General features: G+C 45.7%; 2 long non-coding RNA genes and 4 other non-coding genes across 8 annotated transcripts; 5 read left to right on the forward strand and 1 right to left on the reverse strand.

Moving 5' to 3' along the window:
* The first annotated feature begins 29 nt into the window (after nucleotides 1-29).
* LOC137762587 (uncharacterized) lies at nucleotides 30-1,126 on the forward strand. Its single transcript, XR_011073599.1, has 2 exons — nucleotides 30-119; nucleotides 535-1,126. It is a non-coding gene; the product is annotated as an uncharacterized lncRNA (long non-coding RNA).
* A 4,015-nt stretch (nucleotides 1,127-5,141) lies between these two features.
* TRNAQ-CUG (transfer RNA glutamine (anticodon CUG)) lies at nucleotides 5,142-5,213 on the reverse strand. The gene has a single exon. It is a non-coding gene; the product is annotated as a tRNA-Gln (tRNA).
* Nucleotides 5,214-7,505: 2,292 nt separating this feature from the next.
* LOC137762586 (uncharacterized) lies at nucleotides 7,506-13,835 on the forward strand. Of its 3 annotated transcripts, XR_011073598.1 has the most exons (5): nucleotides 7,506-8,018; nucleotides 8,829-8,892; nucleotides 9,526-9,760; nucleotides 10,388-10,488; nucleotides 13,457-13,835. It is a non-coding gene; the product is annotated as an uncharacterized lncRNA (long non-coding RNA). The 3 variants fall into 3 exon arrangements; XR_011073596.1 differs by lacking the exon at nucleotides 13,457-13,835 and having other exon boundaries at nucleotides 10,388-12,118; XR_011073597.1 differs by lacking the exon at nucleotides 13,457-13,835 and having other exon boundaries at nucleotides 7,506-7,820; nucleotides 10,388-12,118.
* Nucleotides 9,410-9,483, forward strand: TRNAN-GUU (transfer RNA asparagine (anticodon GUU)). Its single transcript has one exon. It is a non-coding gene; the product is annotated as a tRNA-Asn (tRNA).
* Nucleotides 13,836-17,442: 3,607 nt separating the features above from the next.
* TRNAV-CAC (transfer RNA valine (anticodon CAC)) lies at nucleotides 17,443-17,515 on the forward strand. The gene has a single exon. It is a non-coding gene; the product is annotated as a tRNA-Val (tRNA).
* Nucleotides 17,516-19,724: 2,209 nt separating this feature from the next.
* TRNAN-GUU (transfer RNA asparagine (anticodon GUU)) lies at nucleotides 19,725-19,798 on the forward strand. Its single transcript has one exon. It is a non-coding gene; the product is annotated as a tRNA-Asn (tRNA).
* Nucleotides 19,799-24,206: the final 4,408 nt, after the last annotated feature.

The following is a 24,206-nucleotide window of genomic DNA, read 5'->3' on the forward strand; positions in this document are numbered from 1 at the left end:
GACGCGTTTATCTACCATTAGGAGCGTTGTGGGCTCCGTGGAAGAGAAACACTTAGCGTTTCTGTATCGAGCATGGCGACGCCCGCGCGCACCCACTGTGAGAGACAGTGTTCAGATTGGTAAGTGCCGAAAAGTAGAGCCGTAATACTTCCGCTTGTGTTCCGCGCTGTTGTTTTCTGCGCTGTGCGTAGTTTCCCGTGTTGTAAACCACGCAGATTGCAACTAGGCTCAGAGCTCAGGTCTCGGCGATCTTCGCAGAAACGGACCCGCAAAAAAAGGCAAGGCGCCGCGAGATAACTAATTTTATCGGCTTGTGCGGTGAGCGACCGGAAACAGATTCCTTTCCTACGCATTTCCGCATTTCATGCCTTTTCAGCCTGGACTTCGCTTCCGGCGTGATCAGCTGCTTGGCTGGTAATCGTTACTGCAGATTTTATTGTGTAACCGTCGTGCTCATTCCTTTCTTCCACCCCAAACAGTCTCTTTTTATTTCTCGATCCCTTTTCATTTTTTTCTCTCCGCCTTTTCTCTCAGGCCTTGTCTTATTACTACCTTCATAAACCAGAAACACCAGCTGTCTTTCAGCCTGCAGTTTACGCCAGACCTGCTGCACTAGCCTGGCAAGTTATGAAGTTTCCTTCACAACCGTTTTTGTTTCGTTAAATGGCCGCCGGAGTTGTACATAACATTTTTTTATTCAGTCACAAGTTGTTTCAGCTTTTTTCCTGTGGAACTACAGTTTAGAAGAAAACCCCAGGCTCAGCGTTGGCAGTTGTGGGCTTTTTGCAAACCCTTTTCCCCGGATGTGGTGTTCCCTTGCCTCACTGTCACTTCTGCTCCACGAAGTCCTGGCAAATAGAAACTGCTGGCCCAAACAGGAAAGTTAGGACCATGGAAGGAAGAACTGTCGCTGCCTCGTGGCTACCTCGGGGACGGCACTCACAGATCCGCTCAGCTCCAGAAGCCTCGGCGACCCGGAGGGGTGAGGGGGGAGGGGTGAGACTTAAGGGTAGGTCCAAAGAAAGCTAACTAAAAAGCAGACGGTGCAGATCGAGTATAGATCATTGGAAGTAAAAGTAAAAAATAAAAGTGCTCTTCTCCCCAGCCGCGGGAGTTTTCCCTGTTACTGATGAGAAAACAGCTTTTTAGAGTTTTTAACAGATTTCCTTAGTCTCAAGGTTGTCCACGATATTATGCTCTTGAGCCCTGATCGAGGTGTTTCTGACCAAAAGAAGCCGAACAATACCGTGACTAGGAACTGCTTGGATATTGGTTTCCAGGCCTATCAGACATACCGAGGTTATTACGAAGACATTGGGTTGCGTCTGGGGTTAAGAGCCCAACCGGGGCGGGGCGGGGGGCGGGGAGCGGGGAGCGGGGAGCGGGGAGGGGGGAGGGGGGAGGGCTCCTTTTCAGTCCTGGTGCCTTCTGTTTGAGCTTGGGCCAACTCCAATTTGCTAGGCCAATTTTGCAAGTGTCATTTGAAAATGATATTTAGTACTTCGTGAACTTGTGTAGGTTAAATGAGATAACCTAATAATACACCTAGCATAGTGTGTGGCTTATATTAAGTATGTCCTGACAGGAAGCAAAGATAAGCTTGTACTTCAGGCTTTTGTAACATTTGAATAAATTTTGTATTTGCGAATGTGACATCCATTCACAAAATAAATTCGTATTAAAGAAGAAAATATTTTATATGGAATTTATGAAACATATAAACGGGACTTGTTTATAGCAGCTTTGTTCATAATAGTCCCCAAATTGGAAACAATGCAAAATGTCCGTCACGAGGTGAACGGATATAATTGTGATATATGCATTCAAAGGAATACTACTCTTGGATAAAATGAAACAAATTCCTGATACATGGCCACAATATGCATTACTCTCGAAAATATCATGCTGAGTGATGAAAAGAGTACATAGTCTGTGGTTCCATTTATGTGAATTTCTAGAACAGGCAAAACTGATCCATAGTGACAGGAACTAGATCACTGATTACCTGGGACAGGAAGTGGTAGGGGGATGGACGGCAGAGGACAGTTTGGAGTACTGGAAATGTTCTTTCTTCTTGAACAGGGTAGTGGTTACGTGGGTACATTCATTTGTCAAAAGTCATCAAACTTGAAATGGATGCATTGTATTATTTTCAAATTACAACTCAAGAAATTTGATTTTAAAAAGTAATAAGAATCATTCCAAATTTTAATGTCTTAATTAAATTATTATCATTATTATTAGCCTTAGAGGGTTCTTTTAGAAAAGTCTCTCTCTTGTGGTAAACAATTTGATTGAAAGTTCAACAATTTCTTCATTTTTGTTTTTGTATCTTTTTCTTCCGTTAACTTTATGCACTATTAAATTGAATACTTTAAAATAAAAATAGAATCTATAAGAGCTCAATTTTATAAAAGCAAATTTATATATATATTGATATACCAAAATGACTCCATCAATATTTACCTACCTTAACAGAAGTTAGTTTTGAATTTAAGATGTTTCAAATTTTTACATATTTGCATTTTCTGCATCATTTGAATTTTACATAATAAGCATATATAATTTTTGCAAAAATTAGAATAACTTAAAAATAGATTTCAAGAAAAATACGTAAAGATGTTAACAGTAGTTAATTCCAGGAGGTGGGACTATGGATGGCTGCTTATTTTCTTCTTTATATATCTTTAACATTTTTAAATTAAAAAAAAAAAAAGAATGACCTGGAAGTGAAAGAACAGAATAGCTATGGAACAGAATAGCTATTGTGTTTAAGCTGGAGGTGTGCGGGGAGCAGCTGTTGGGATAAGAAGGATGTTTGGGAGGCAGGTGGGTCATGAGGATATTTAGGACAGTTTTATGCCCGTTGCGTGACTCCTCCTTGGTGTTTTTTTCAAAAGAAATATACAGACTTAAATTTCTTGTCAAGCATCTTTACCATTTGTGTTCCTCTTTGATTGGGAGCATATCTTGTGGAGCCAGGCGGGCTTCCGTTCAAATTCCTGCTTTCAAATCCCACTCACTGACTGAGCGACGAGACAAGTTACTTAACCTTTCCATGCCTCAGTTTTCTCATATGGGAAGTGAGGATGATGATATGATATAGGTCTGTTGAAAGGATTAAATGAGTAAACCCATGTAAAACTTGTAGACTATGCCTGGGCACATGGCACTAACATGTAATCACTGAGTGTAAGCTCTTGTGTTTTGGGCACAGCACTGCATCAAGACTGGGTGGGATTTTATTTAAGTTACTGGTACTTTTCAGTGGCTGTGGACCCTCCTAGAGAGAGTAAAGCAATCCTCTCTGACCAGCAGTAACCTCCTGGCCTGGGAGGATCTGCAAGTATATTAGCTCACGTGATCAGCTCATCAATAGGGGAATAATGGTCCAATTCCTTGCTTCAAGAAGGCCCCAATTTTTTAAAAAAAGAAAAATTATGATGTTACAGTGGAAAACATTTCTACACATGACACAAGACCCAGAATTTTAAAAGAGTGGTACGTATGACTACATAAAAATTTATATTCAAAATACAAGCAATGAACTTTAAAAATATCACACATGTGATACAAAGTTACATATGCCCCAAAACTTGTTATGGGAAACAGTAGTCCCCTGATCCCATCCCACATTTCTTTTTTCCAGGGATAACCACTTTCTACTCACACAACCAACTGTTTGGCTATTTATCTCCTTATCTCTAAATAAATATTGAGACTCTGATTTTCCAGTTTCCCACCCCAGGCCCTGCAGACCGGCCTGCAGAGGGAAGAGTGGAGTTTGTGTGTTTCCCTACCCGCCAGTCGTCTCCAAGGCAGCCGCCAGGACTTCCACTCGCTTGCAAACCAACACAGCCCACCTCACCCCTCCAAACCCAACCGGCAAAGGGAACTTTGCAAGAACAAATGCCAGGCAAGCAGCTTGGCGATTTGGGGTGGAACCGGGTTCTCGGGCAGGTCGGTAAAGGGTGGGAGCGCTCCAGAGTGAGGAGCCGTGGTCGCCCAAACCCAGCGACTGCCCCCGCTGCAGTGCTCGCCCAGCTCCTCTCCCTTCCAGCCCCTTTCTCCCTTCTGTGTCAGTCTCTCCTCTTTCCTGCTCTTTCCCGTCCTCGGATCTTTTCGCCGGCCTCACACCTTTCTCGTCACGTCCTCCAAAGACAGAGTTGTCAGTCGGTCCTTCGTAACCTCTGAAAGTTCCAAAATCTAAAACTCAGAGAGATGCTCCTTAGCACCTGGAAGAGGACATTTTAATTCGCTGTTCAAGTCCACCACAGTCCTCATCCGTACGTTTCTACCGAGCAGTAGAGGGCAGAAGTGCTTCCATCCGGTCACGTCCTGGGGCGTCTTCTCGGTGGAGCAGAGTCGCGGCAGGACGAAGGGGCGCCCGCCGGTCCCGGAGCCGGAGCGGCTCCGGCTCGTCTCACCTTCGGCCCCGGAGGAGCCGGGCCGGGCGGCCGTGGGTCAGGGACTTGGGGTCTCCTCAGACGCCGGAATCCGCGGCCGGCGCTCCCCTCTCTGGCTGAGCTTGGGACGAAAGGACGAAGTTTCCTGGAGAGAAGGTTCAAATCTTAGCCTAACAGCGGCTTTTCGTGTCCAACGGAGACTTAGGAGCGAGAAATTCTGAATAAAACCATAATAAACTGGGATAGGATCCATTAATGTTCGGAATAATAGGGCACCTGAATACAATACAGTACTTCCCATCCAGGTCTGGAACCCTCGACCCGAAAGCTAAGACGCTGTCACCCTGGCTGCTCAGCGACGTCACAACCCCGCCCCGCGACCATTTACTCACAGGGACAACCGCGCAGTTAGTTACAAGACGCGCGGGGCGAAGCCCCCTCGCGGGGCAGGACTCAGTGGGCGCAGCCTCTGTCTTTCGCCCCCGAGACCCAGGGTGACCCGACGAGCAGGTGGCACTGGCTCGGTCGCTGCGCCCCAGGGCGGCGGGGCCGGGGACTCCGATGGCCCGCGACGGGCAGAGTCGCCAGGGTCCAGCGGGGACGCCGCGGGTTCGTCCCCCCACCTGCCCGCCACGTCCGCGTGGAGCGCGCGGACCGCGCCTCTCGGGGACGCGGGAGCGGGAAAGCACGTCCCATCTGAGGAGTAAAAAATCCCCTTCTTCTAACTAAACAGAAAGGTCCCACCGAGATTTGAACTCGGATCGCTGGATTCAGAGTCCAGAGTGCTCACCATTACACCATGGAACCTCCTCGACAGATGTTTACTCTATGCCACCAAAGATGGGTAAGTACTTATTTAGCCTCCATGCATCCCAGCGATAATGCCAAGGCATTTCTTCTACGGTCCCGACAAGACTTGAATACGGTTGACCCGCGTGGGTGGTCATCCGTCTTGCTTCCTCTCTGCTCCTCTCCTTTGGCTGACTTCTCTCAGTTCACTTGCACCTCAGAAAATGAGGTAAAATCCACTTTGGGCTTCGGGCCAGGGAAGAGCCCCTGAAAGTCTCCATCATAAACCACATATTCTGCCTCAGTTTGCCAGAGTGTCCCATCCTGAGGTAAAATTTCTGCAAATAATAGTGTTACTTTCCTTTTCTTTGCCTTCACACTTTTCCCATAGCCCAGAGAGGGCAGACGATTGTCAGGGCAGGACTTGGGACTTCCTGGGTCCCTTGGCTACAGCTACACAGCACCGATGACACTCCAAAGCTGCCACCACCTCCTATGTGTAATATATAAAGTGTGTCAGCAGTGGAGTGGGAATGGGAGGCAGGAGACCTCTCTGCGACGGTCCAGCCACCGCAGGGGGTCTTCCAGGTCCCGACGGAGAGGGGCAAGGGACTGAATAGCACCTCGAGTATGGGGTCAGAAGGACCAAGACAACTGATGGTTGCTAGGCACGTTATTTAGAATTGACTGAATCTTATATAGACAGAAGAGGAACTCCTTATTAGACAATAATCCCATGGAATTGCTTATCATCTCAGTTCAGTCACCACCATGGACGTCAACAAGTTTACAACAACTATCCTTGAACATTATCTTCCCTTAACCAGGCTCACACACAGCCCCCAGCCATAAGGAACAACCAGGACTCTCAGTTCCCTGAGGTCTCCTGGCTTGAGATAGCTTTGCTCATCTCTTTTACATTCCTCAGGCCTGGGGAAAAGAGTGCATTCCAAGGTAAGGGCTTTGCTTTTTGTGAGAGACATACTGTCTCCTCCAGGAGTTACCTCCGGCTAAGACTGCACGCTTCCCACACCTCTCCTTTTCTTCCTCATACACTTCTGATGAAGGGGGGCTAAGTTTTTCTTACAACCAATGTAGATTTGTTAGATTTACAGTGCAAGTGAAAATTAACGTTTACACCAAACACTGAGACAAACCAGGCCATGCTCACCTGGGGTGACCCAAAGTCAACGACATGCTTGTGGAGACCACAAGGCAGGGCTCTGACACTTCGGCAGTCACAGACTCTTTCCTCAGAGCTTGGTCAAGTCAGTTTCATTCCAATTTCTTAATATGTCATGACCCAGAAATTGCACGGCTTAAAAAAAGTGTACACATATCCGGGTATCCAAGAGCACTCATTGCTGGGTCATAGAGCATGTGTATCCAAGTTGTCTGACAGTGTCTACAGTATTTATGTACACAAAATACCACCACACTAAATATTTACATGTGTAATAGGTATAAGTCCACATTATGTCTCAAAATAATAATCTGCGTTATTTCATTTCCCCTTTACTTCTTCATTTTCTCCCAAAGCCATTTCTTCCCTTATCCAATACACAGAACAGAAAAATTCGCATTCAAACATAAAAGCTGTCGGCCAATAAACAGAGTCAGAAAGATGCCCAGTGTTGCTGAGAGACGTCCCAGGGACTGGACAAGAGTTGACTCAAGGGGGAAGGAGGCCCTTGTTACCAGGAGGAAGTTCACAGCACCGGGCTGAGGAGAAGATGAGACTTCCTTCTGGAAAATCAAGAAGTTGAGCGGCAACAAACAACACGAAGCGCTCCTCCAGGAGAACTTCAGGATCAGTCAAGGTTTATGAGTGCAAGGACCAGAAGGGGACTCTGGCTGATACAGGAAGAAAAGAAATCCGTGGAAAGGACGTTGAGGGATCACAGAATGGCCGGGAGACCCGGAGAGCCGGGCTCTGACAAGGGGCAGAGAAATCCAATGAGGTTAGAACCGCGACGGGTGGAGGGGCGGTCTTTGAGGGACCAAAGCGTGCGTGTTGGGACTGAGAGCCCAAGGTGAGAGGTGGGGATGTGGTGATGGTGGGAGCTGCCGTGTGTCGGCGGCCAGTGAGCAGAACTACCCTGGGAATGTAACTCTTCTTCCTCCTCCACCTCCTCCCGCTCCTCCAAGGCCTCTCCCCTCTCCCTCCCCCTCGCCCCCTCCCCCCTCCCTTTCTATTGCTCTCCCTCGCTCTCCTCTCCCCTCGTTCCTCGCTCGCTTCCTCCTCACCCCCTCGCGCCGCCCCTTCACCTTCCGATCCGTCCTGTCCTTCCGCGCCGCCCCCTTCTTCTGTCGCTAGCGCTCCTCCTTCCTTTGCACGTGAAGAATGCCACCAGACATCGCACAGTCTGGGAGGTTTCCACAGTCTGCGAGGAAGATGTGGGAATATTTTCCACCATCGCGAGAAGCACGAATGCCTTTCTCTCTGGTCAGGACTCTTTGCGGGTCTTTGGGAGACTGAGTGAGGCGGCGCTCAAGTTGCTCTCGGCGAGGCGACGCAAGAGCGACCATCACCAGACCCCTGCCCTGGTGGAGCTCCCTTGATGGACGCAGGAAACCGAAGAAGGAAGCGGAGGATCCCACCGGCCCCAGAGGCCTCTCCAAAGGGTGGGCAAACGCTCATTTTCTCACCGCCGCGGGTTCTTCCCGTTTCCTCCAGCCCGCGCGTCGGTCCCGGTCCCGCAAGCAGAGAACTGGCGATGAAGGGCGGGCCGGCGACAGCGGAGCAAACCGGAAGAGCAATCACAGGAGCCCATGCTTTGATGCCGTTTACAGAAATTTCTAGAAGAAGCAAACTAATTTAAGGTGAAATAAATAAGGGTAGGGGCTGTCAAAAGAGTCAGAGGATCATGACCATAGTATTTATGATTTCACTGCTTGTGACGTTATTGACCCAGCAGTTACTAAAACCCAGGCAACAACAGAATGAAGTAGAATGCTCTCATTGGTCCCATTTTACAGAAGAAAGAAGGGAGGCACAGAAACTTTATTTGTTCAAGGCCACGCAAGGGCAGAACCATTTTTACAACCCAGAGCTTGTGCGCCCGAGAGCACAGATGAGTTGGGTCTTTCTTCTCAGATGTGGGTGTATCAGGATTTCTCAGCTGGAGGGAGGGGTGGGAAGAAGAGCAAGAAGGAGAGAGACGGCAGGAGAGGGAGCGAGGGAGGGGTGGAAGCACAAATTCGTTTATTCTTCCCCTCCCTTCCCCTTCCTCCCTCCTTCCCTCCCTCTCCTCTTGCCTCCCGCTTTCTCTCCGACGCCAGCTCTTTCCCTCCTTCCCCACTCTCTCTTTCCCTCCTTCCCCACTCTCTGACAGAAACAAGGCTCATCTCTCTGGGATCCCCGCACCAGCCTCGTGGGAGATCTCAATGCCCACGTCCCCAAACCCGCCTTCCCCCGTGTTTTTTCGCTTCCCGCCGGTTCCCCGCTCCCAGGATCGACCCCACAGAACGCAGCCTGCTCAGCTGGGCGCGGGGAGCTGCACCGCGCAGACGGGGACCTGTAGGCCTTTCCGTTGCCCGCCCCACGGGATGCTGCGAAATCAAATAACCAGAATAAAGGCTTTTAGAAAAGAAATGTTCACTTCGAAAACGTTTCCTTATTTCCATTCTCAGGGGTCTTCATGGGACCAAGGGCTAAAGACGACAATGTATTCATCCAAGTGCTAAGAGCGTCCTGGTGAGTGCCAGACCCTGTTCTGGGCGTGGGGACGCAGGGGCGACCATCACGGCGACCGCTGCCGTTGTGGAAATCGCGTGATGGACACAGGAAACCAAAGCACCACACCGGCCCCCGGAGGCCTCTCGGAAGGGTGGGCAAACTCTCGTTCAATGGGTGTCGGCGAGGAAACCGGAAGAGCCGTCATGGATGCCCACCGGGTGTTCAGCTATCCTTGGACCCCATTGGGTTCAGGCCCGGAGGGTCCCGGCCCGGGCTCCGGGTGTCTCCGGGGGCGCTGGCATCTGAGGCGGGTAAGGGGCAAGGCGGGGTCAGGCCATTCTGCTGCCCTTTTGGTTTCGGATAAGGCACCTAAGGCACCAGTTTCAAACAGGATAAAGAACATCATTCATCGCTCTAAACGTTCCGTTTTTCCGAGGCTTTGGAACTGGCACGGTGCTCCTGCGGGGCAGGCGGCACACCCTGGGAATTAGTAAGGGTCTACTGCAAAGAGAGTCCGGAAGAAACGCGCGCTGTTGTCTCTGTGGCGCAATCGGTTAGCGCGTTCGGCTGTTAACCGAAAGGTTGGTGGTTCGAGCCCACCCAGGGACGGTGGGAGAGTTTTGTTCGACTTCCGTTTTTTTTTTTTTTCAGAACCCATTCAGGATTTTCCGTGCTGAATACCATTCCAGGTGTTCCATGCTGATTATTACCTGTACATCGGCTCACACAAACTTTACCGAACTGCATTCGGGGTCCTATCCACCTCACGACTGCTGCCAGTCTCGGGCCACCCCGCCTTCCCAGCTCTATTGTCTATCGTCTCTACTGGACTCCATACTCGCCTAACTCACGACCTTCTGAAAGAGACCGAGGAATCCACAGTCTGGTGGGATAAAGTCTTTATTCTGCCAAAGTCTATAGACTTGAACAAGAAAGTTGTTTTTTATGTGCCTCAAAGTTTTCATCTGTGAACGTTAGTACTTGTTCTGTGAATGATGTTATCAGTGAGCTCATCATCATAATTCTCCTCTGCATTATTTTTGATAAAGGCATTTCTTCCATGGTTGTGTAGTATTTGGTTTCATGGTTTCACGATGACGAATAGGCTGCAACCATCATTATTGTACACACACCTCTGACCACTCGTGCAGGTGTTTCCAGAGCGTAGAGAACTGCAAGTGCAAGTGCTACCTTTAGTGTTTCTATGCTTCTAATGTTGGCAAATCCTTCAAGTTTGCCCTCCACAGAAGTGGCACTGAATCATATTCCATTTTATTTTCCAGTCTTTCAATGTCCCTTTCTTCGTTTACTTGCCAACACAGCAATCTTTCTATACATCTCTCTATGATAGTCTAACTAATAAAGGGAGCAGTGCCCTCCCGACATAACTAAGGGGAAGGACAACAGAGGGACACTGTGGGCAGTACACAGAGATAGTCTATTGCATACGTTCGAAAGCTCAACATTCAATATTTTTAAAGTCTCCCAATAACTGTAATGGTTCTCTCTGCAGACCTAGTCAACAGGGTCCAGAGAAGACTGCCCAGAGTGACCTCTTTGACAACGTCCTGCCAAGCAACTTATCCAAAGAGAAGAATCTCGCTGATCCCAGAGGTTTTTGCCTTCTCCCCTTTTCTCTTTTATTTATACATTTTAGTTATACTTTGAATTTGATGCAAACAATCTAATGCCTGTCCTTCCTCCTATAAAATGGGGAATTCGCATGGGAAGAAGTGTTTCTATGTTATTCCTTGACCGTTTTTTTGGCTGTGACGATAAAAATTAGCCCATCTAAGACACTTCGTGGGAGCCAACAGAATCCTGCCCCCCACAAGTTCCTGCTTCAGACCTGGACCCTTAGAGCTATTGGCTCGTGTTTGCTCTGTTCTGTTAAATCTCATGTGCAGGAATTGAGCATTTTGGCTTTTTCATACTGTGTGGTTACTGGACACGGATTTTGTCTCTCTCCCTCCCTCTCATTTGTGCACCACTAATTTCTCGTCTCAGTGCGGGATTCTGGTTTTAATTTTAGGAAGTGAACTTCTGGGGATAATCCCTGTTGGGTGGCGGTTGACAGGGATCCATTCCCTGGTAGGTAGAAGATGACAGCTAATCCGGGCCATGAGTCTTTTTTGTCTGATGCTTGTCCTGAGGATTCTGGTGTTTCCTGGTATGAGACACCGCAGCAGTGAGAAGCTGTCCACCTCTTGTCTTTCCACTATTTGCTAAAAACCACGTGGGCCCAGTCAACCCTTGTCAATAACTGCAAAAGTGTAGTAGCTACAATAAGGACGATCTTAATATGCAATGGTTCCCTCATAAGGAACTCAACATTAATAAGGGGGATTAATACAGGAAGAATATTGAATTTTTAGCACGGAATAGGCAGCTTTCTTTCATTGGTATCCTCAAGGTTCTAAATAACTGAAAAAATTCAAACAAATGTCCTTCAGGGATGGCTGAAATCAGACTACAGAAAGCAGAGGAGAGACATAGCATTACAAACAAGCAACAAAGTCAGCAACATGAGCACTTGTGACAACCCTACAAATCAAGATTTAAGCCTTCCAGAACTGTAAGCCAGTTCGGTCCTTAATAAAAATGGATGAGGAGCAATGACTTCATGCACAGATACATACCCTGGAGACTCAAAAGCATATCACAGATTTACTCCGAGTTTCATTAATGAGCTTCCTTCAAGGACCTAATGTGGCTTACTTATTTCATTTTGTTTCCCTCACTGTCAGTTGCTGTTAAAACATATCGTTGCCTCTGCTTTCACCTTAAATCATGCCCACTAGTTTGATGAATTTTTTTCCCTTTAAACATATTTTCTCAGAAGCAAAACAATATACTTTCTCTTCCTTGGGAGAGAATAGACAAAGTAGGCCTCTAAAAATTTAAATTAATTAAAAATTAATTCCGCAAGTAATTTCAGGAAAGTAATAATCACTCGTATAAATTTAAAATAAGAAAATTAAGAACTTCTGGGAAGAATGCTTTACTACTTATGCTTTCAATGTGGTATTTATATAAGGAAAAATTTTGTTGTGGAATTGGTGACAAGGAACAATAACAGATTTAGCTGTAGATTACATTAATGGTCTTGACTACTCGGAACAACAGTGAGAAACGAAATGAAATGGATCACAAAGATGACCCTTAATACTTTTAAGCAATTTAAATAATTTATACATTTTACATATAATGACATTTAAAATGTTTATGTCATGTCATGTGCTTTTATCGAGGTTGCTCAGAAAAATTAGATTGGTTTAATAATTTTGGTCTAAAAACGACTATATATATATTTTCAGATTATGTTATGATGCAGAAAATAATGGTGGTGTAATATACTGTTACGTAAGTCTTGGCTTTATTTTGGCTTGAAAATCTGAGTTACGTTGGACTTCCTAAACTTCCTGTACTGGTTGTACTGGTTAAATAAGCAAACGTATCCAATAAGTTTTCAACGACTAAAAATTTAAATTTACGTGTTGAAGTATATTAAATATACTAGTCAAGTACATTAAATATACTAATATCTTTAAAGAGGAATGAATACTTGTAATTCTAGAAACCAGACGACTCAATTATTCCACTGACAAGTTTTGGTAAATATTTTTAGGCGTCATCTAATATATGATTCCATATATACCAATATATGATTCCAACATTCCCATGTTCCAACATGCGTCAGCTTAAATTACGAGTTCAAGATCTAGGGTTAACTTCAATCCTTTGACTAACAGTAAATTGATTTAATTAACGAGCCATCTTTTGGTTGCCTGCAAATTCTCTCTGTCTTTGTCCTTCCCGTTTGCCCTAATTTCACGATTGGTCGGTTGACAACAGTGCTTTCGTTGGGGAAGGCTGTTGTTTTCTGGGTTCACATATATTTCTATAGTTTGTAGGTTTGTGGCTGGTGCTGTGGCTATTCTTATGTGTTCCCTTGACAAAAGTTCAGTAGAGGGGCTTGTGTTTTCACTGCTCTGACACGTCAGAATCATAACCTTAATGCTGCGCGCTGCACGGCTTCTGAAACCTTCTCAAAGCGCCTCCTTGCTTCTTGTTACACATTCATTTTTTGCATGGCACTTGCTTTTTATCACAGCAAGCACCAGAATCCAGCTTGGCAAAGAAATGATATCATTGAAAAGAATGTAGAATAATCTAATGTTGGCAGGTTTTACTATGTAAATTACACCTCAATGAAGCTTACTTTAAAAAAAAAAAAAAAAAAGGACAAACAAAACCAAATGGTGACAGGATGGAGAGCACTGGAAATTCTTATTCATTTCTGGAAAGGGTATAAAAAAGTTCCACAGGTTGGAAGAAAATTTGGCAGCATCCACTGAGGGTCATACATACACAGTTATATGCTGTGGCCCAGAAATCGTACTTTTAGCTGTGCTATACCTTTGACCTGTGCTCTCCAACATGATAGGTGCAAGCCACATGTAGCTACTGAACACTTGAAAGTTGCTAGGGCCACAGGCTGTAATGATAATATTTTGATGTAGTAAGTCTCCTAAAACATTAAAATAGATTAAAATAGAAAATTCAAAATTCCTTGTGACAGGTTTGAAAACTAATAAAGGGAAACGTCACTCAGATGAAGTCGGGAGACCAGAAGTGGGAGCTCTCATGGGGTACCGCTCAAGTTCAAAGACAGGAAGTATCGTCAATTACAAACCCAAACAGAAGAAGCATCAACAGGAAGAATCATCGATTACAGGCCCCAACAGAAAAACATATTCGTTGCATCTCCTGCAGGAAATCAGCAACTTGGCAATGAGAAACCGTCATCACCCTGAACTTTCACTTTTCTCCAGCGGACTTGGGTTCAAAACAACCTCCCTCAGCTTCCTCCTCTCTCTCTCTCTGTAAAATAAGGTTCCTTCCTCTCCTTTGTTTGTGGGACTTGCCTATGGCTTTTGCTATAGCTTGCTTGTCCTGAATTGCCATTCTTCCGCTATTCCTGAATAAACGCTTTTTGCTGGAAAAAAACAAAAAACAAAACCCCCCCCCCCCAACTTTTATATATTTTCATTTTTACAAATTTTTAAAATTGATTTCGTGTATTTGTTTTTGGCTGCGTTGGGTCTTCGTTGCTGGGCGAGGGCTCTCTCTAGTTGCGGTGATTGGGGGCTGCTCTTCACTGTGGTGGTTTCTCTTGTTGCGGAGCACGGGCTCTAGGCGGGCAGGCGTCAGTAGTTGTGGCATGAGGGCTCAGTAGTTGTGGCTCACGGGCTCTAGAGCACAGGCTCAGTAGTTGGGGTGCACGGGCTTAGTGGCCCCACAGCATGTGGGATCCTCCCGGAACAGGGCTCGACCCCGTGTCCCCTGCCTTGGCAGGCGGATTCTTAACCAATGCGCAACCAGGGAAACCCCCAAAAGTATTATTTTGAAAGTCAACACTGGCATTATTCTGTTGGAATGGGGTGCTCTAGAAAAATGTGTATGTCCACCAAAAGTCATAAAAAAATGTTCGTACCATTTCAGAATATCCTCAACTGGAAACAACTGAAATGTCCAACAGTTCAAAACTATGTGGAGTTATATTCTTACAAGGCATACACACAGAGACAAAGAACTACGTGAAAAATAGGGTTAAATTTCATAGACATAATGTTGAGTGAAAGAAGTCACACCCATGCCCCTCCATCCCCCCAAACCCAGTGCATGCCCTGTGATTCAATTTATGTGAAAGTAACAGGCAGAGAGGTTGGGAGGGGTATGTGTGTGATTACTCTGAGCTCTTGCATGGGAAGAGTCATGAGGAAGCCTTCTGCGGTCTGGTAATTGTGCATACCTTAGTTATTTAGGTTGCTTCGTCAGTTATTCAGGTTGGTGTACACTGGTAATGGTTTGGGAAGTGTACACTCTTTGTACTTTATGCATATCATGCCTCATTGTTTTAAAGTTTAATGCCACTTGGTTATTGTTACAGTGATGTTGATACTTTTTCTTCTGCTTTGTCCTGGGCTAGGAGGGAAAGTAAGTTCAAAGTAGTTACTGTGATATTTTTGCTGTCCTCAGATTTTTGGCTTCCCTTCACTATCGGATATCTGACTACTTACGCATATGCTGCTCACAACCATTACCTTAAGCTGACATTCCACTGTTAACACTGTGTCAAAGAGAGAACCACGTGTTCATGACCAAATCTGCTCTTTTAAGAATAAATATGAGTAAAGAAATGTGGGCGGTATATGAAATTGAGAAATTTTATGAAGTAGTAAAGTAGAAAGTAGAAAGTAGTTCATTTAGGCTTAACTAACTCACAGGTGCCAAAGGGGGACACTGGCAGGTAGTACACAAAGAATAGCCGCCACATGCATTTCACCACTAAACTCTCAAGAATTTTTGAGCATCCACACATAGCCAAAAGCGTTTACCTGATTAGCTCGGAACTTCACTAGATTAAACCCTCCTGATGAGCTGTTTGATGGCTTTCAGCTATCTGTTCTTCCAGGAAAGGGAAAACTCCCCTTTCTCAGGCTTTGTGTGTGTGTGTCTGTGTGTGTGTGTGTGTGTGTGTGTGTGTGTGTGTGTGTTTCCTCTCTTCTCTTTTCTGGCTTTTTTATAAATCCTGCCTTTGTTTAATGACAACATCCTAATAACTGTTTCCCATTTTTATTAGTAACCATGTGAGCTAACTCATTCAAAATCTCTTTACTACTTGAAGTAAGCCAGAAAGAGAAAAACAAATATCGTATATTAACGCATATATGTGGAACCTAGAAAAATGGTTCAGATGACCCGGTTTGCCGGGCAGAAAGAGAGACACAGATGTAGAGAACAAACATATGGACCCCAACGGGGGGGGGAAAGCGGCAGAGGGGTTGGTGGTGGTGGGATGCGTTGGGAGATTGGGATTGACATATATACACTAATATATATAAAATAACTATTAAGAACCTGCTGTATTAAAAATATTTTTTTAAATTCAAAAATAATCTCTTTACTACTAATGTTGAAGTATGATTTTCATATTCACATGTGTATACACTATGTTGGTAGCTTTGAAATCTATTCTTGGGTGGAGACTGCCATGGAACGGGAAAGTTTAGGCCTTCAATGGTTGGAAGATAGGTCCTTCTTAGTCTTTAAAGAGACAGTTTCCAGTTAGTATGTGTTTGACAAACGCATCGTCATTCTCTCTGCGTCTAACGTCGTTGCTTCTCCAATGGTCCTGTTTACTCTTTCTCCTCTTCTTCTTCATTTCATTAATGAGTTTGGGGAGGTTTGTAGGCCTACCTTTCAATCTTCTCTTCCTTTTGATATATTGGAGGTTGAACAAGGAAGGGATGCAAATCTCAGTGAAGTTTTCTCAGTTACCCGTGAGCATGGTGGCCAAGGGGAGGGGCTCTGGAGGCAAACTGCTTGGGTCTGAGTGCTGGCTCTCACTGTCACGGGGGTGGGGGTGGGGGTGGGGGGGTGAGACCCTGGAAAGGTTAGCTCAGCTTTTCAGTGCCTCAGTGTTCTCATCTGCAACAAGGGGTGGTAAAGTCCTACACTATCTTCCAGGGTTGTTACGTGGACTTGGTAAGTGATTCCACAGTAAAGCACTGAGGAACAGTGCTGGTCACTGAGTAAAGCTCGAGAAAGCTGGTATTATCGTTATTATGAAGTCTTTTATTTCCCCTTCTAACTGTACCACTGCTGACTTTCAACATTCCCCAGAACAAACTGCGATTGTTTAAATGTTTAGCTGACCTCTTCTCCCTCATATTAGTGGCCTGCATCTGGGAAATTGGTTGCTTTGGATGGTGATCGAACTGGTGATCTAAAGGCAGTGGGGGACTGGATCCAGCTTCATCAGATTCTTGGACCTTGGGCAGGCATGACGATCGTTTAGCTCATGGTAGACAATCTCTTGCACATGTTTCTATAGCAAGAGCTTTTCATAGATAGTCAGACATACCTCAGGTATTATAAGAAAAGTGCAAGTATGTACCAGTGACCTGTCTTTTTGGTTGTTGTTGTTTGAAGAAATCAAAGGAAGAAAATAGAATTTACCTGGGAGTTGTAGATTTCCTCCTTCAGGTATGACGGAGTGTTTGTAGCAAGCTAGCATTCACCCTGAAGACGACTCAATCCAGTCTGGATGAAAGGAATTCTGTTTGAAGGCTTTGGAGAAATGCAGCTAGGACCCACAGGATCCGCTCCAGAGAGAGAGAAGCTCACTGGAATGAACTTAATTCTCTACCTTCTCCCCTTAGGCCCAAAGGGCACTCGCCCGAACCCCCGGCTCCCGCGGCTTCTGGGAGCTGAGGAGTCAGCAGCGGGGGCGACCCCTGCACTCGGGGGCCTAGCCGTGGATCCGAGGACTCTGCGGTCGGTGCGGGAGCCCGAAGGCCGACTGTGGGAGGCTCGGGGGTCCTCCCTTCGGGCCAGGCGAGGAACCCTGAAAGCAGGGCCTCTCGGAAGCCGCAGTCTCCTTGCCTGAGAGATCTCGGGGCTTCAAGGTTCATTCTGCAGTTTAAAAAGTTGGCGACTAGGATAGTGGTGGCAGGACCTACGGATTTCAGGGATGCGCCACTGAGCGGCAGCACCCGCCGTGTTTCCGTAGTGTAGCGGTTATCACGTTCGCCTCACACGCGAAAGGTCCCCGGTTCGAAACCGGGCGGAAACAAACGTCCTTCCTTTCTGAAGGTTTTTACCTTCCCATTCCAAAAACCAAAACGGGCGAAAGGCAGGGGGTGAGGCGGCGGGCGCAGCCTCAGTTTCCATCCCCAAGGTACAGGCCAGGGGTTCCCTTACTGCCTGAGAGCCTGCTCAGCACCAGGAACCCGCCCGCCTTTCTCTGCTCTGAGGCACCGCGGAGCGCAGGCCACAGCCAGCTAATCCAAGTGGGCAAAGGACACGGCTGACTTCGGGTCAGTTTTACATCCAGAAATCCCCTCACCTACTAAGCAGGCGCCTAAACCTCTTCCACATGTTCACACGAGTTATGTCTCTGAAAAGCAAGGAGTTCATCCCTGTGAAGCACACTTGGCTTTCCCCCACCTCGGCCCACCTACGCAACAGTTTGATCTGCGTGACGCCACAAAAGAGACCGAACCCGACTGTGCACCGGGGACCCGAGCCAAAGACACGGAAATGAACAATGTCAGGCTCCACGAATTGAGCCGGTCGCGGAGGGGAAGGAGCCCGTACCGGTGCCGTCTCCAGGAGAGCCCCCAGAGCCAGGGCAGAGATCAGGAAGTGGACGGATCCGCCCATCACCTGCTGACATCCCAGTCGGCACCTGACTCAAGGGAAAAGCGAGGTTCGGAAAGAGAGCAGGACCTTGGCTCGGCAGCACACAGCGCTGAAGCTAGACCAGGACGGACCTTGTGTCCTGTCTCAGGGCCCAAGGCGTCGCCCAAGACTGGAGAGGTGAAGGGTGATGAGCAGCCGGGCAAGGGCTGGGAGCCTTGCACCGCTGCATTCAGCCCTGGGCTTCTGGGAAATCTCCGTTCCTGCTCTCCGGGTCTCTGAAGTTTAGTCTTGACTGCTACAGTTTTCACCTGGAGACGCTACGTCGAGGCCCCTCAATGGTTCCCTGGTGGTCTAGTGGCTAGGATTCGGCGCTTTCACCGCTGCGGCCCGGGTTCGATTCCCGGTCAGGGAAGCCTCTGCAAGATTTTTTTTTTTTTTTTTTTTTTTCTTTTTTTTCCCCTTCAGCGTCTCCACTGGCAGGAGTCTTCCTCTTCCTGCCCCGACCAGAGCTGTGTTTTGCTTCAAGGTTCAGATGCAGAAGAGCTTCTGCACTGAGTCCCCAAATGCCGGCGAGTCCCGGCCTCAGGGTCCTTGACATCGCGCAGGCTGGAGGACGTGAGATGTAATGAACAGCCTGGGCTGGCCGGCTCTCGCCTCGGCTCTTTTCCCCCTGCGTGTTACAAACCCGAAGTCTTATTTACCGCGTTTTCATCCCAAGAGAATCGGAGACTCGAGTTCCAAACATTCATTAAGAACCAAAACCAAAGCCCTTTGAAACATACAAGAAAGTTGCAAGAGGAGTAACATCGTATATTCTGTACGTAAGTGCACAGTAAACATTTTCCCACGTCGGGTTTCTCACTCTCTCTCCGTACATAAGAATGGCGACACCACTTGAGAGTTCCTTGCAGACCTCTCCACTCAAGATTGCTCCTTTCGTTTGGCGTGTCTCTCAAAGGCAGCTTCTGCGGGACTTGTCCTCCAAGACCAGGGGAAGCCTCTGTCCTCGCGAGGAGGCCCCCTTGCCCTTTCAGGAACCTGAAATCCGTTCTCTTCAGGCTGTAGAGAAGCTTCAAGAGGAGTTTTATTCAGCTCCCCCCGAAGTGCAGGCAGGCCAGGCACGTTCTGTGCTAGTAGGAATCCCCCCCGGGCCGGCTGCCCTCCGGTCTCCTTCCCGCTTGCCTTGGCGGGCAGTGGGGTCTTGGGTCAGCCTGAGCGCTGGAACCGCCTACCTCGCGAAAGGCCCTTCTGGGAAGTGCAGCTGCCCCTTGGCTGTTGCCTGGATCTCTGTGGCCTGCACGGAGCGTAAAGGGTTCTGACAGGACACAAAGGTGACGAATCCTTCCCTGTAGTGAGTGGGAGGATGAGAGGACCAGATGGGAAATGCGTCCAAGGGAGGGGGTGTATTCTCAAGTGCTTGTCAGAATTGTCTGCATGGGTGGCTGCCCTATGATAATAGTGCTTAGTGTTGTCTTTTCCTGACCTCGACCCAGTCGCAGGTCCAGTGGGATCGGCTGCTCTAAACTTTCCGTTTTTCCGAAGCTTTGGAACTGGTACCGTTTTCCTGCGAGAAAGGCGGCACCGCCTAGGAATTAGTCAGTGTCTACTCCATAGAGAGGCCAGGAGAGGGGCGTGCTGCTGTCTCTGTGGCGCAATGGGTTAGCGCGTTCGGCTGTTAATCGAGAGGTTGGTGGTTCGAGCCCACCCAGGGACGGTGGGAGAGGTTTTTAGAACCCCTTCAGCGTTTTCCGTGCTGATTACCATTGCAGGTGTTCCATGCTGATTATCACCTGTACATCTGCTCCCACAAAGTTTACCGAACTGCATTCGGGGTCCTATCCACCTCACTGCCTGCTGCCAGTCTTGGGCCACACTCCCCTTCCCAGCTCTATTGTCTGTCGTCTCTATTGGACCCTATAGCTGCCTATCTTTCGGCCTCCTGAAAGAGATCGAGGAAGCCACGGTCAGGTGGGATAGTCTTTATTCTGCCAAGTCTACAGACTTGGACAAGAAAGTTATATTTTATGTGTCTCAAGTTTTTCCGCTGTGAACGTTAGTAATTGTTCTATGAATGATGTTATCGGTGAACTCATCATCATAATTCTCCTCTGCATTATTTTTGATAAAGGCATTTCTTCCATGGTTGTGTAGTATTTGGTTTCATGGTTTCACGATGACGAATAGGCTGCAACCATCATTATTGTACACACACCTCTGACCACTCGTGCAGGTGTTTCCAGAGCGTAGAGAACTGCAAGTGCAAGTGCTACCTTTAGTGTTTCTATGCTTCTAATGTTGGCAAATCCTTCAAGTTTGCCCTCCACAGAAGTGGCACTGAATCATATTCCATTTTATTTTCCAGTCTTTCAATGTCCCTTTCTTCGTTTACTTGCCAACACAGCAATCTTTCTATACATCTCTCTATGATAGTCTAACTAATAAAGGGAGCAGTGCCCTCCCGACATAACTAAGGGGAAGGACAACAGAGGGACACTGTGGGCAGTACACAGAGATAGTCTATTGCATACGTTCGAAAGCTCAACATTCAATATTTTTAAAGTCTCCCAATAACTGTAATGGTTCTCTCTGCAGACCTAGTCAACAGGGTCCAGAGAAGACTGCCCAGAGTGACCTCTTTGACAACGTCCTGCCAAGCAACTTATCCAAAGAGAAGAATCTCGCTGATCCCAGAGGTTTTTGCCTTCTCCCCTTTTCTCTTTTATTTATACATTTTAGTTATACTTTGAATTTGATGCAAACAATCTAATGCCTGTCCTTCCTCCTATAAAATGGGGAATTCGCATGGGAAGAAGTGTTTCTATGTTATTCCTTGACCGTTTTTTTGGCTGTGACGATAAAAATTAGCCCATCTAAGACACTTCGTGGGAGCCAACAGAATCCTTGCCCCCCACAAGTTCCTGCTTCAGACCTGGACCCTTAGAGCTATTGGCTCGTGTTTGCTCTGTTCTGTTAAATCTCATGTGCAGGAATTGAGCATTTTGGCTTTTTCATACTGTGTGGTTACTGGACACGGATTTTGTCTCTCTCCCTCCCTCTCATTTGTGCACCACTAATTTCTCGTCTCAGTGCGGGATTCTGGTTTTAATTTTAGGAAGTGAACTTCTGGGGATAATCCCTGTTGGGTGGCGGTTGACAGGGATCCATTCCCTGGTAGGTAGAAGATGACAGCTAATCCGGGCCATGAGTCTTTTTTGTCTGATGCTTGTCCTGAGGATTCTGGTGTTTCCTGGTATGAGACACCGCAGCAGTGAGAAGCTGTCCACCTCTTGTCTTTCCACTATTTGCTAAAAACCACGTGGGCCCAGTCAACCCTTGTCAATAACTGCAAAAGTGTAGTAGCTACAATAAGGACGATCTTAATATGCAATGGTTCCCTCATAAGGAACTCAACATTAATAAGGGGGATTAATACAGGAAGAATATTGAATTTTTAGCACGGAATAGGCAGCTTTCTTTCATTGGTATCCTCAAGGTTCTAAATAACTGAAAAAATTCAAACAAATGTCCTTCAGGGATGGCTGAAATCAGACTACAGAAAGCAGAGGAGAGACATAGCATTACAAACAAGCAACAAAGTCAGCAACATGAGCACTTGTGACAACCCTACAAATCAAGATTTAAGCCTTCCAGAACTGTAAGCCAGTTCGTTCCTTAATAAAAATGGATGAGGAGCAATGACTTCATGCACAGATACATACCCTGGAGACTCAAAAGCATATCACAGATTTACTCCGAGTTTCATTAATGAGCTTCCTTCAAGGACCTAATGTGGCTTACTTATTTCATTTTGTTTCCCTCACTGTCAGTTGCTGTTAAAACATATCGTTGCCTCTGCTTTCACCTTAAATCATGCCCACTAGTTTGATGAATTTTTTTCCCTTTAAACATATTTTCTCAGAAGCAAAACAATATACTTTCTCTTCCTTGGGAGAGAATAGACAAAGTAGGCCTCTAAAAATTTAAATTAATTAAAAATTAATTCCGCAAGTAATTTCAGGAAAGTAATAATCACTCGTATAAATTTAAAATAAGAAAATTAAGAACTTCTGGGAAGAATGCTTTACTACTTATGCTTTCAATGTGGTATTTATATAAGGAAAAATTTTGTTGTGGAATTGGTGACAAGGAACAATAACAGATTTAGCTGTAGATTACATTAATGGTCTTGACTACTCGGAACAACAGTGAGAAACGAAATGAAATGGATCACAAAGATGACCCTTAATACTTTTAAGCAATTTAAATAATTTATACATTTTACATATAATGACATTTAAAATGTTTATGTCATGTCATGTGCTTTTATCGAGGTTGCTCAGAAAAATTAGATTGGTTTAATAATTTTGGTCTAAAAACGACTATATATATATTTTCAGATTATGTTATGATGCAGAAAATAATGGTGGTGTAATATACTGTTACGTAAGTCTTGGCTTTATTTTGGCTTGAAAATCTGAGTTACGTTGGACTTCCTAAACTTCCTGTACTGGTTGTACTGGTTAAATAAGCAAACGTATCCAATAAGTTTTCAACGACTAAAAATTTAAATTTACGTGTTGAAGTATATTAAATATACTAGTCAAGTACATTAAATATACTAATATCTTTAAAGAGGAATGAATACTTGTAATTCTAGAAACCAGACGACTCAATTATTCCACTGACAAGTTTTGGTAAATATTTTTAGGCGTCATCTAATATATGATTCCATATATACCAATATATGATTCCAACATTCCCATGTTCCAACATGCGTCAGCTTAAATTACGAGTTCAAGATCTAGGGTTAACTTCAATCCTTTGACTAACAGTAAATTGATTTAATTAACGAGCCATCTTTTGGTTGCCTGCAAATTCTCTCTGTCTTTGTCCTTCCCGTTTGCCCTAATTTCACGATTGGTCGGTTGACAACAGTGCTTTCGTTGGGGAAGGCTGTTGTTTTCTGGGTTCACATATATTTCTATAGTTTGTAGGTTTGTGGCTGGTGCTGTGGCTATTCTTATGTGTTCCCTTGACAAAAGTTCAGTAGAGGGGCTTGTGTTTTCACTGCTCTGACACGTCAGAATCATAACCTTAATGCTGCGCGCTGCACGGCTTCTGAAACCTTCTCAAAGCGCCTCCTTGCTTCTTGTTACACATTCATTTTTTGCATGGCACTTGCTTTTTATCACAGCAAGCACCAGAATCCAGCTTGGCAAAGAAATGATATCATTGAAAAGAATGTAGAATAATCTAATGTTGGCAGGTTTTACTATGTAAATTACACCTCAATGAAGCTTACTTTAAAAAAAAAAAAAAAAAAGGACAAACAAAACCAAATGGTGACAGGATGGAGAGCACTGGAAATTCTTATTCATTTCTGGAAAGGGTATAAAAAAGTTCCACAGGTTGGAAGAAAATTTGGCAGCATCCACTGAGGGTCATACATACACAGTTATATGCTGTGGCCCAGAAATCGTACTTTTAGCTGTGCTATACCTTTGACCTGTGCTCTCCAACATGATAGGTGCAAGCCACATGTAGCTACTGAACACTTGAAAGTTGCTAGGGCCACAGGCTGTAATGATAATATTTTGATGTAGTAAGTCTCCTAAAACATTAAAATAGATTAAAATAGAAAATTCAAAATTCCTTGTGACAGGTTTGAAAACTAATAAAGGGAAACGTCACTCAGATGAAGTCGGGAGACCAGAAGTGGGAGCTCTCATGGGGTACCGCTCAAGTTCAAAGACAGGAAGTATCGTCAATTACAAACCCAAACAGAAGAAGCATCAACAGGAAGAATCATCGATTACAGGCCCCAACAGAAAAACATATTCGTTGCATCTCCTGCAGGAAATCAGCAACTTGGCAATGAGAAACCGTCATCACCCTGAACTTTCACTTTTCTCCAGCGGACTTGGGTTCAAAACAACCTCCCTCAGCTTCCTCCTCTCTCTCTCTCTGTAAAATAAGGTTCCTTCCTCTCCTTTGTTTGTGGGACTTGCCTATGGCTTTTGCTATAGCTTGCTTGTCCTGAATTGCCATTCTTCCGCTATTCCTGAATAAACGCTTTTTGCTGGAAAAAAACAAAAAACAAAACCCCCCCCCCCCAACTTTTA

This window comes from Eschrichtius robustus, chromosome 3 (genome assembly GCF_028021215.1).
Source record: "Eschrichtius robustus isolate mEscRob2 chromosome 3, mEscRob2.pri, whole genome shotgun sequence".
NCBI lineage: Eukaryota > Metazoa > Chordata > Mammalia > Artiodactyla > Eschrichtiidae > Eschrichtius > Eschrichtius robustus.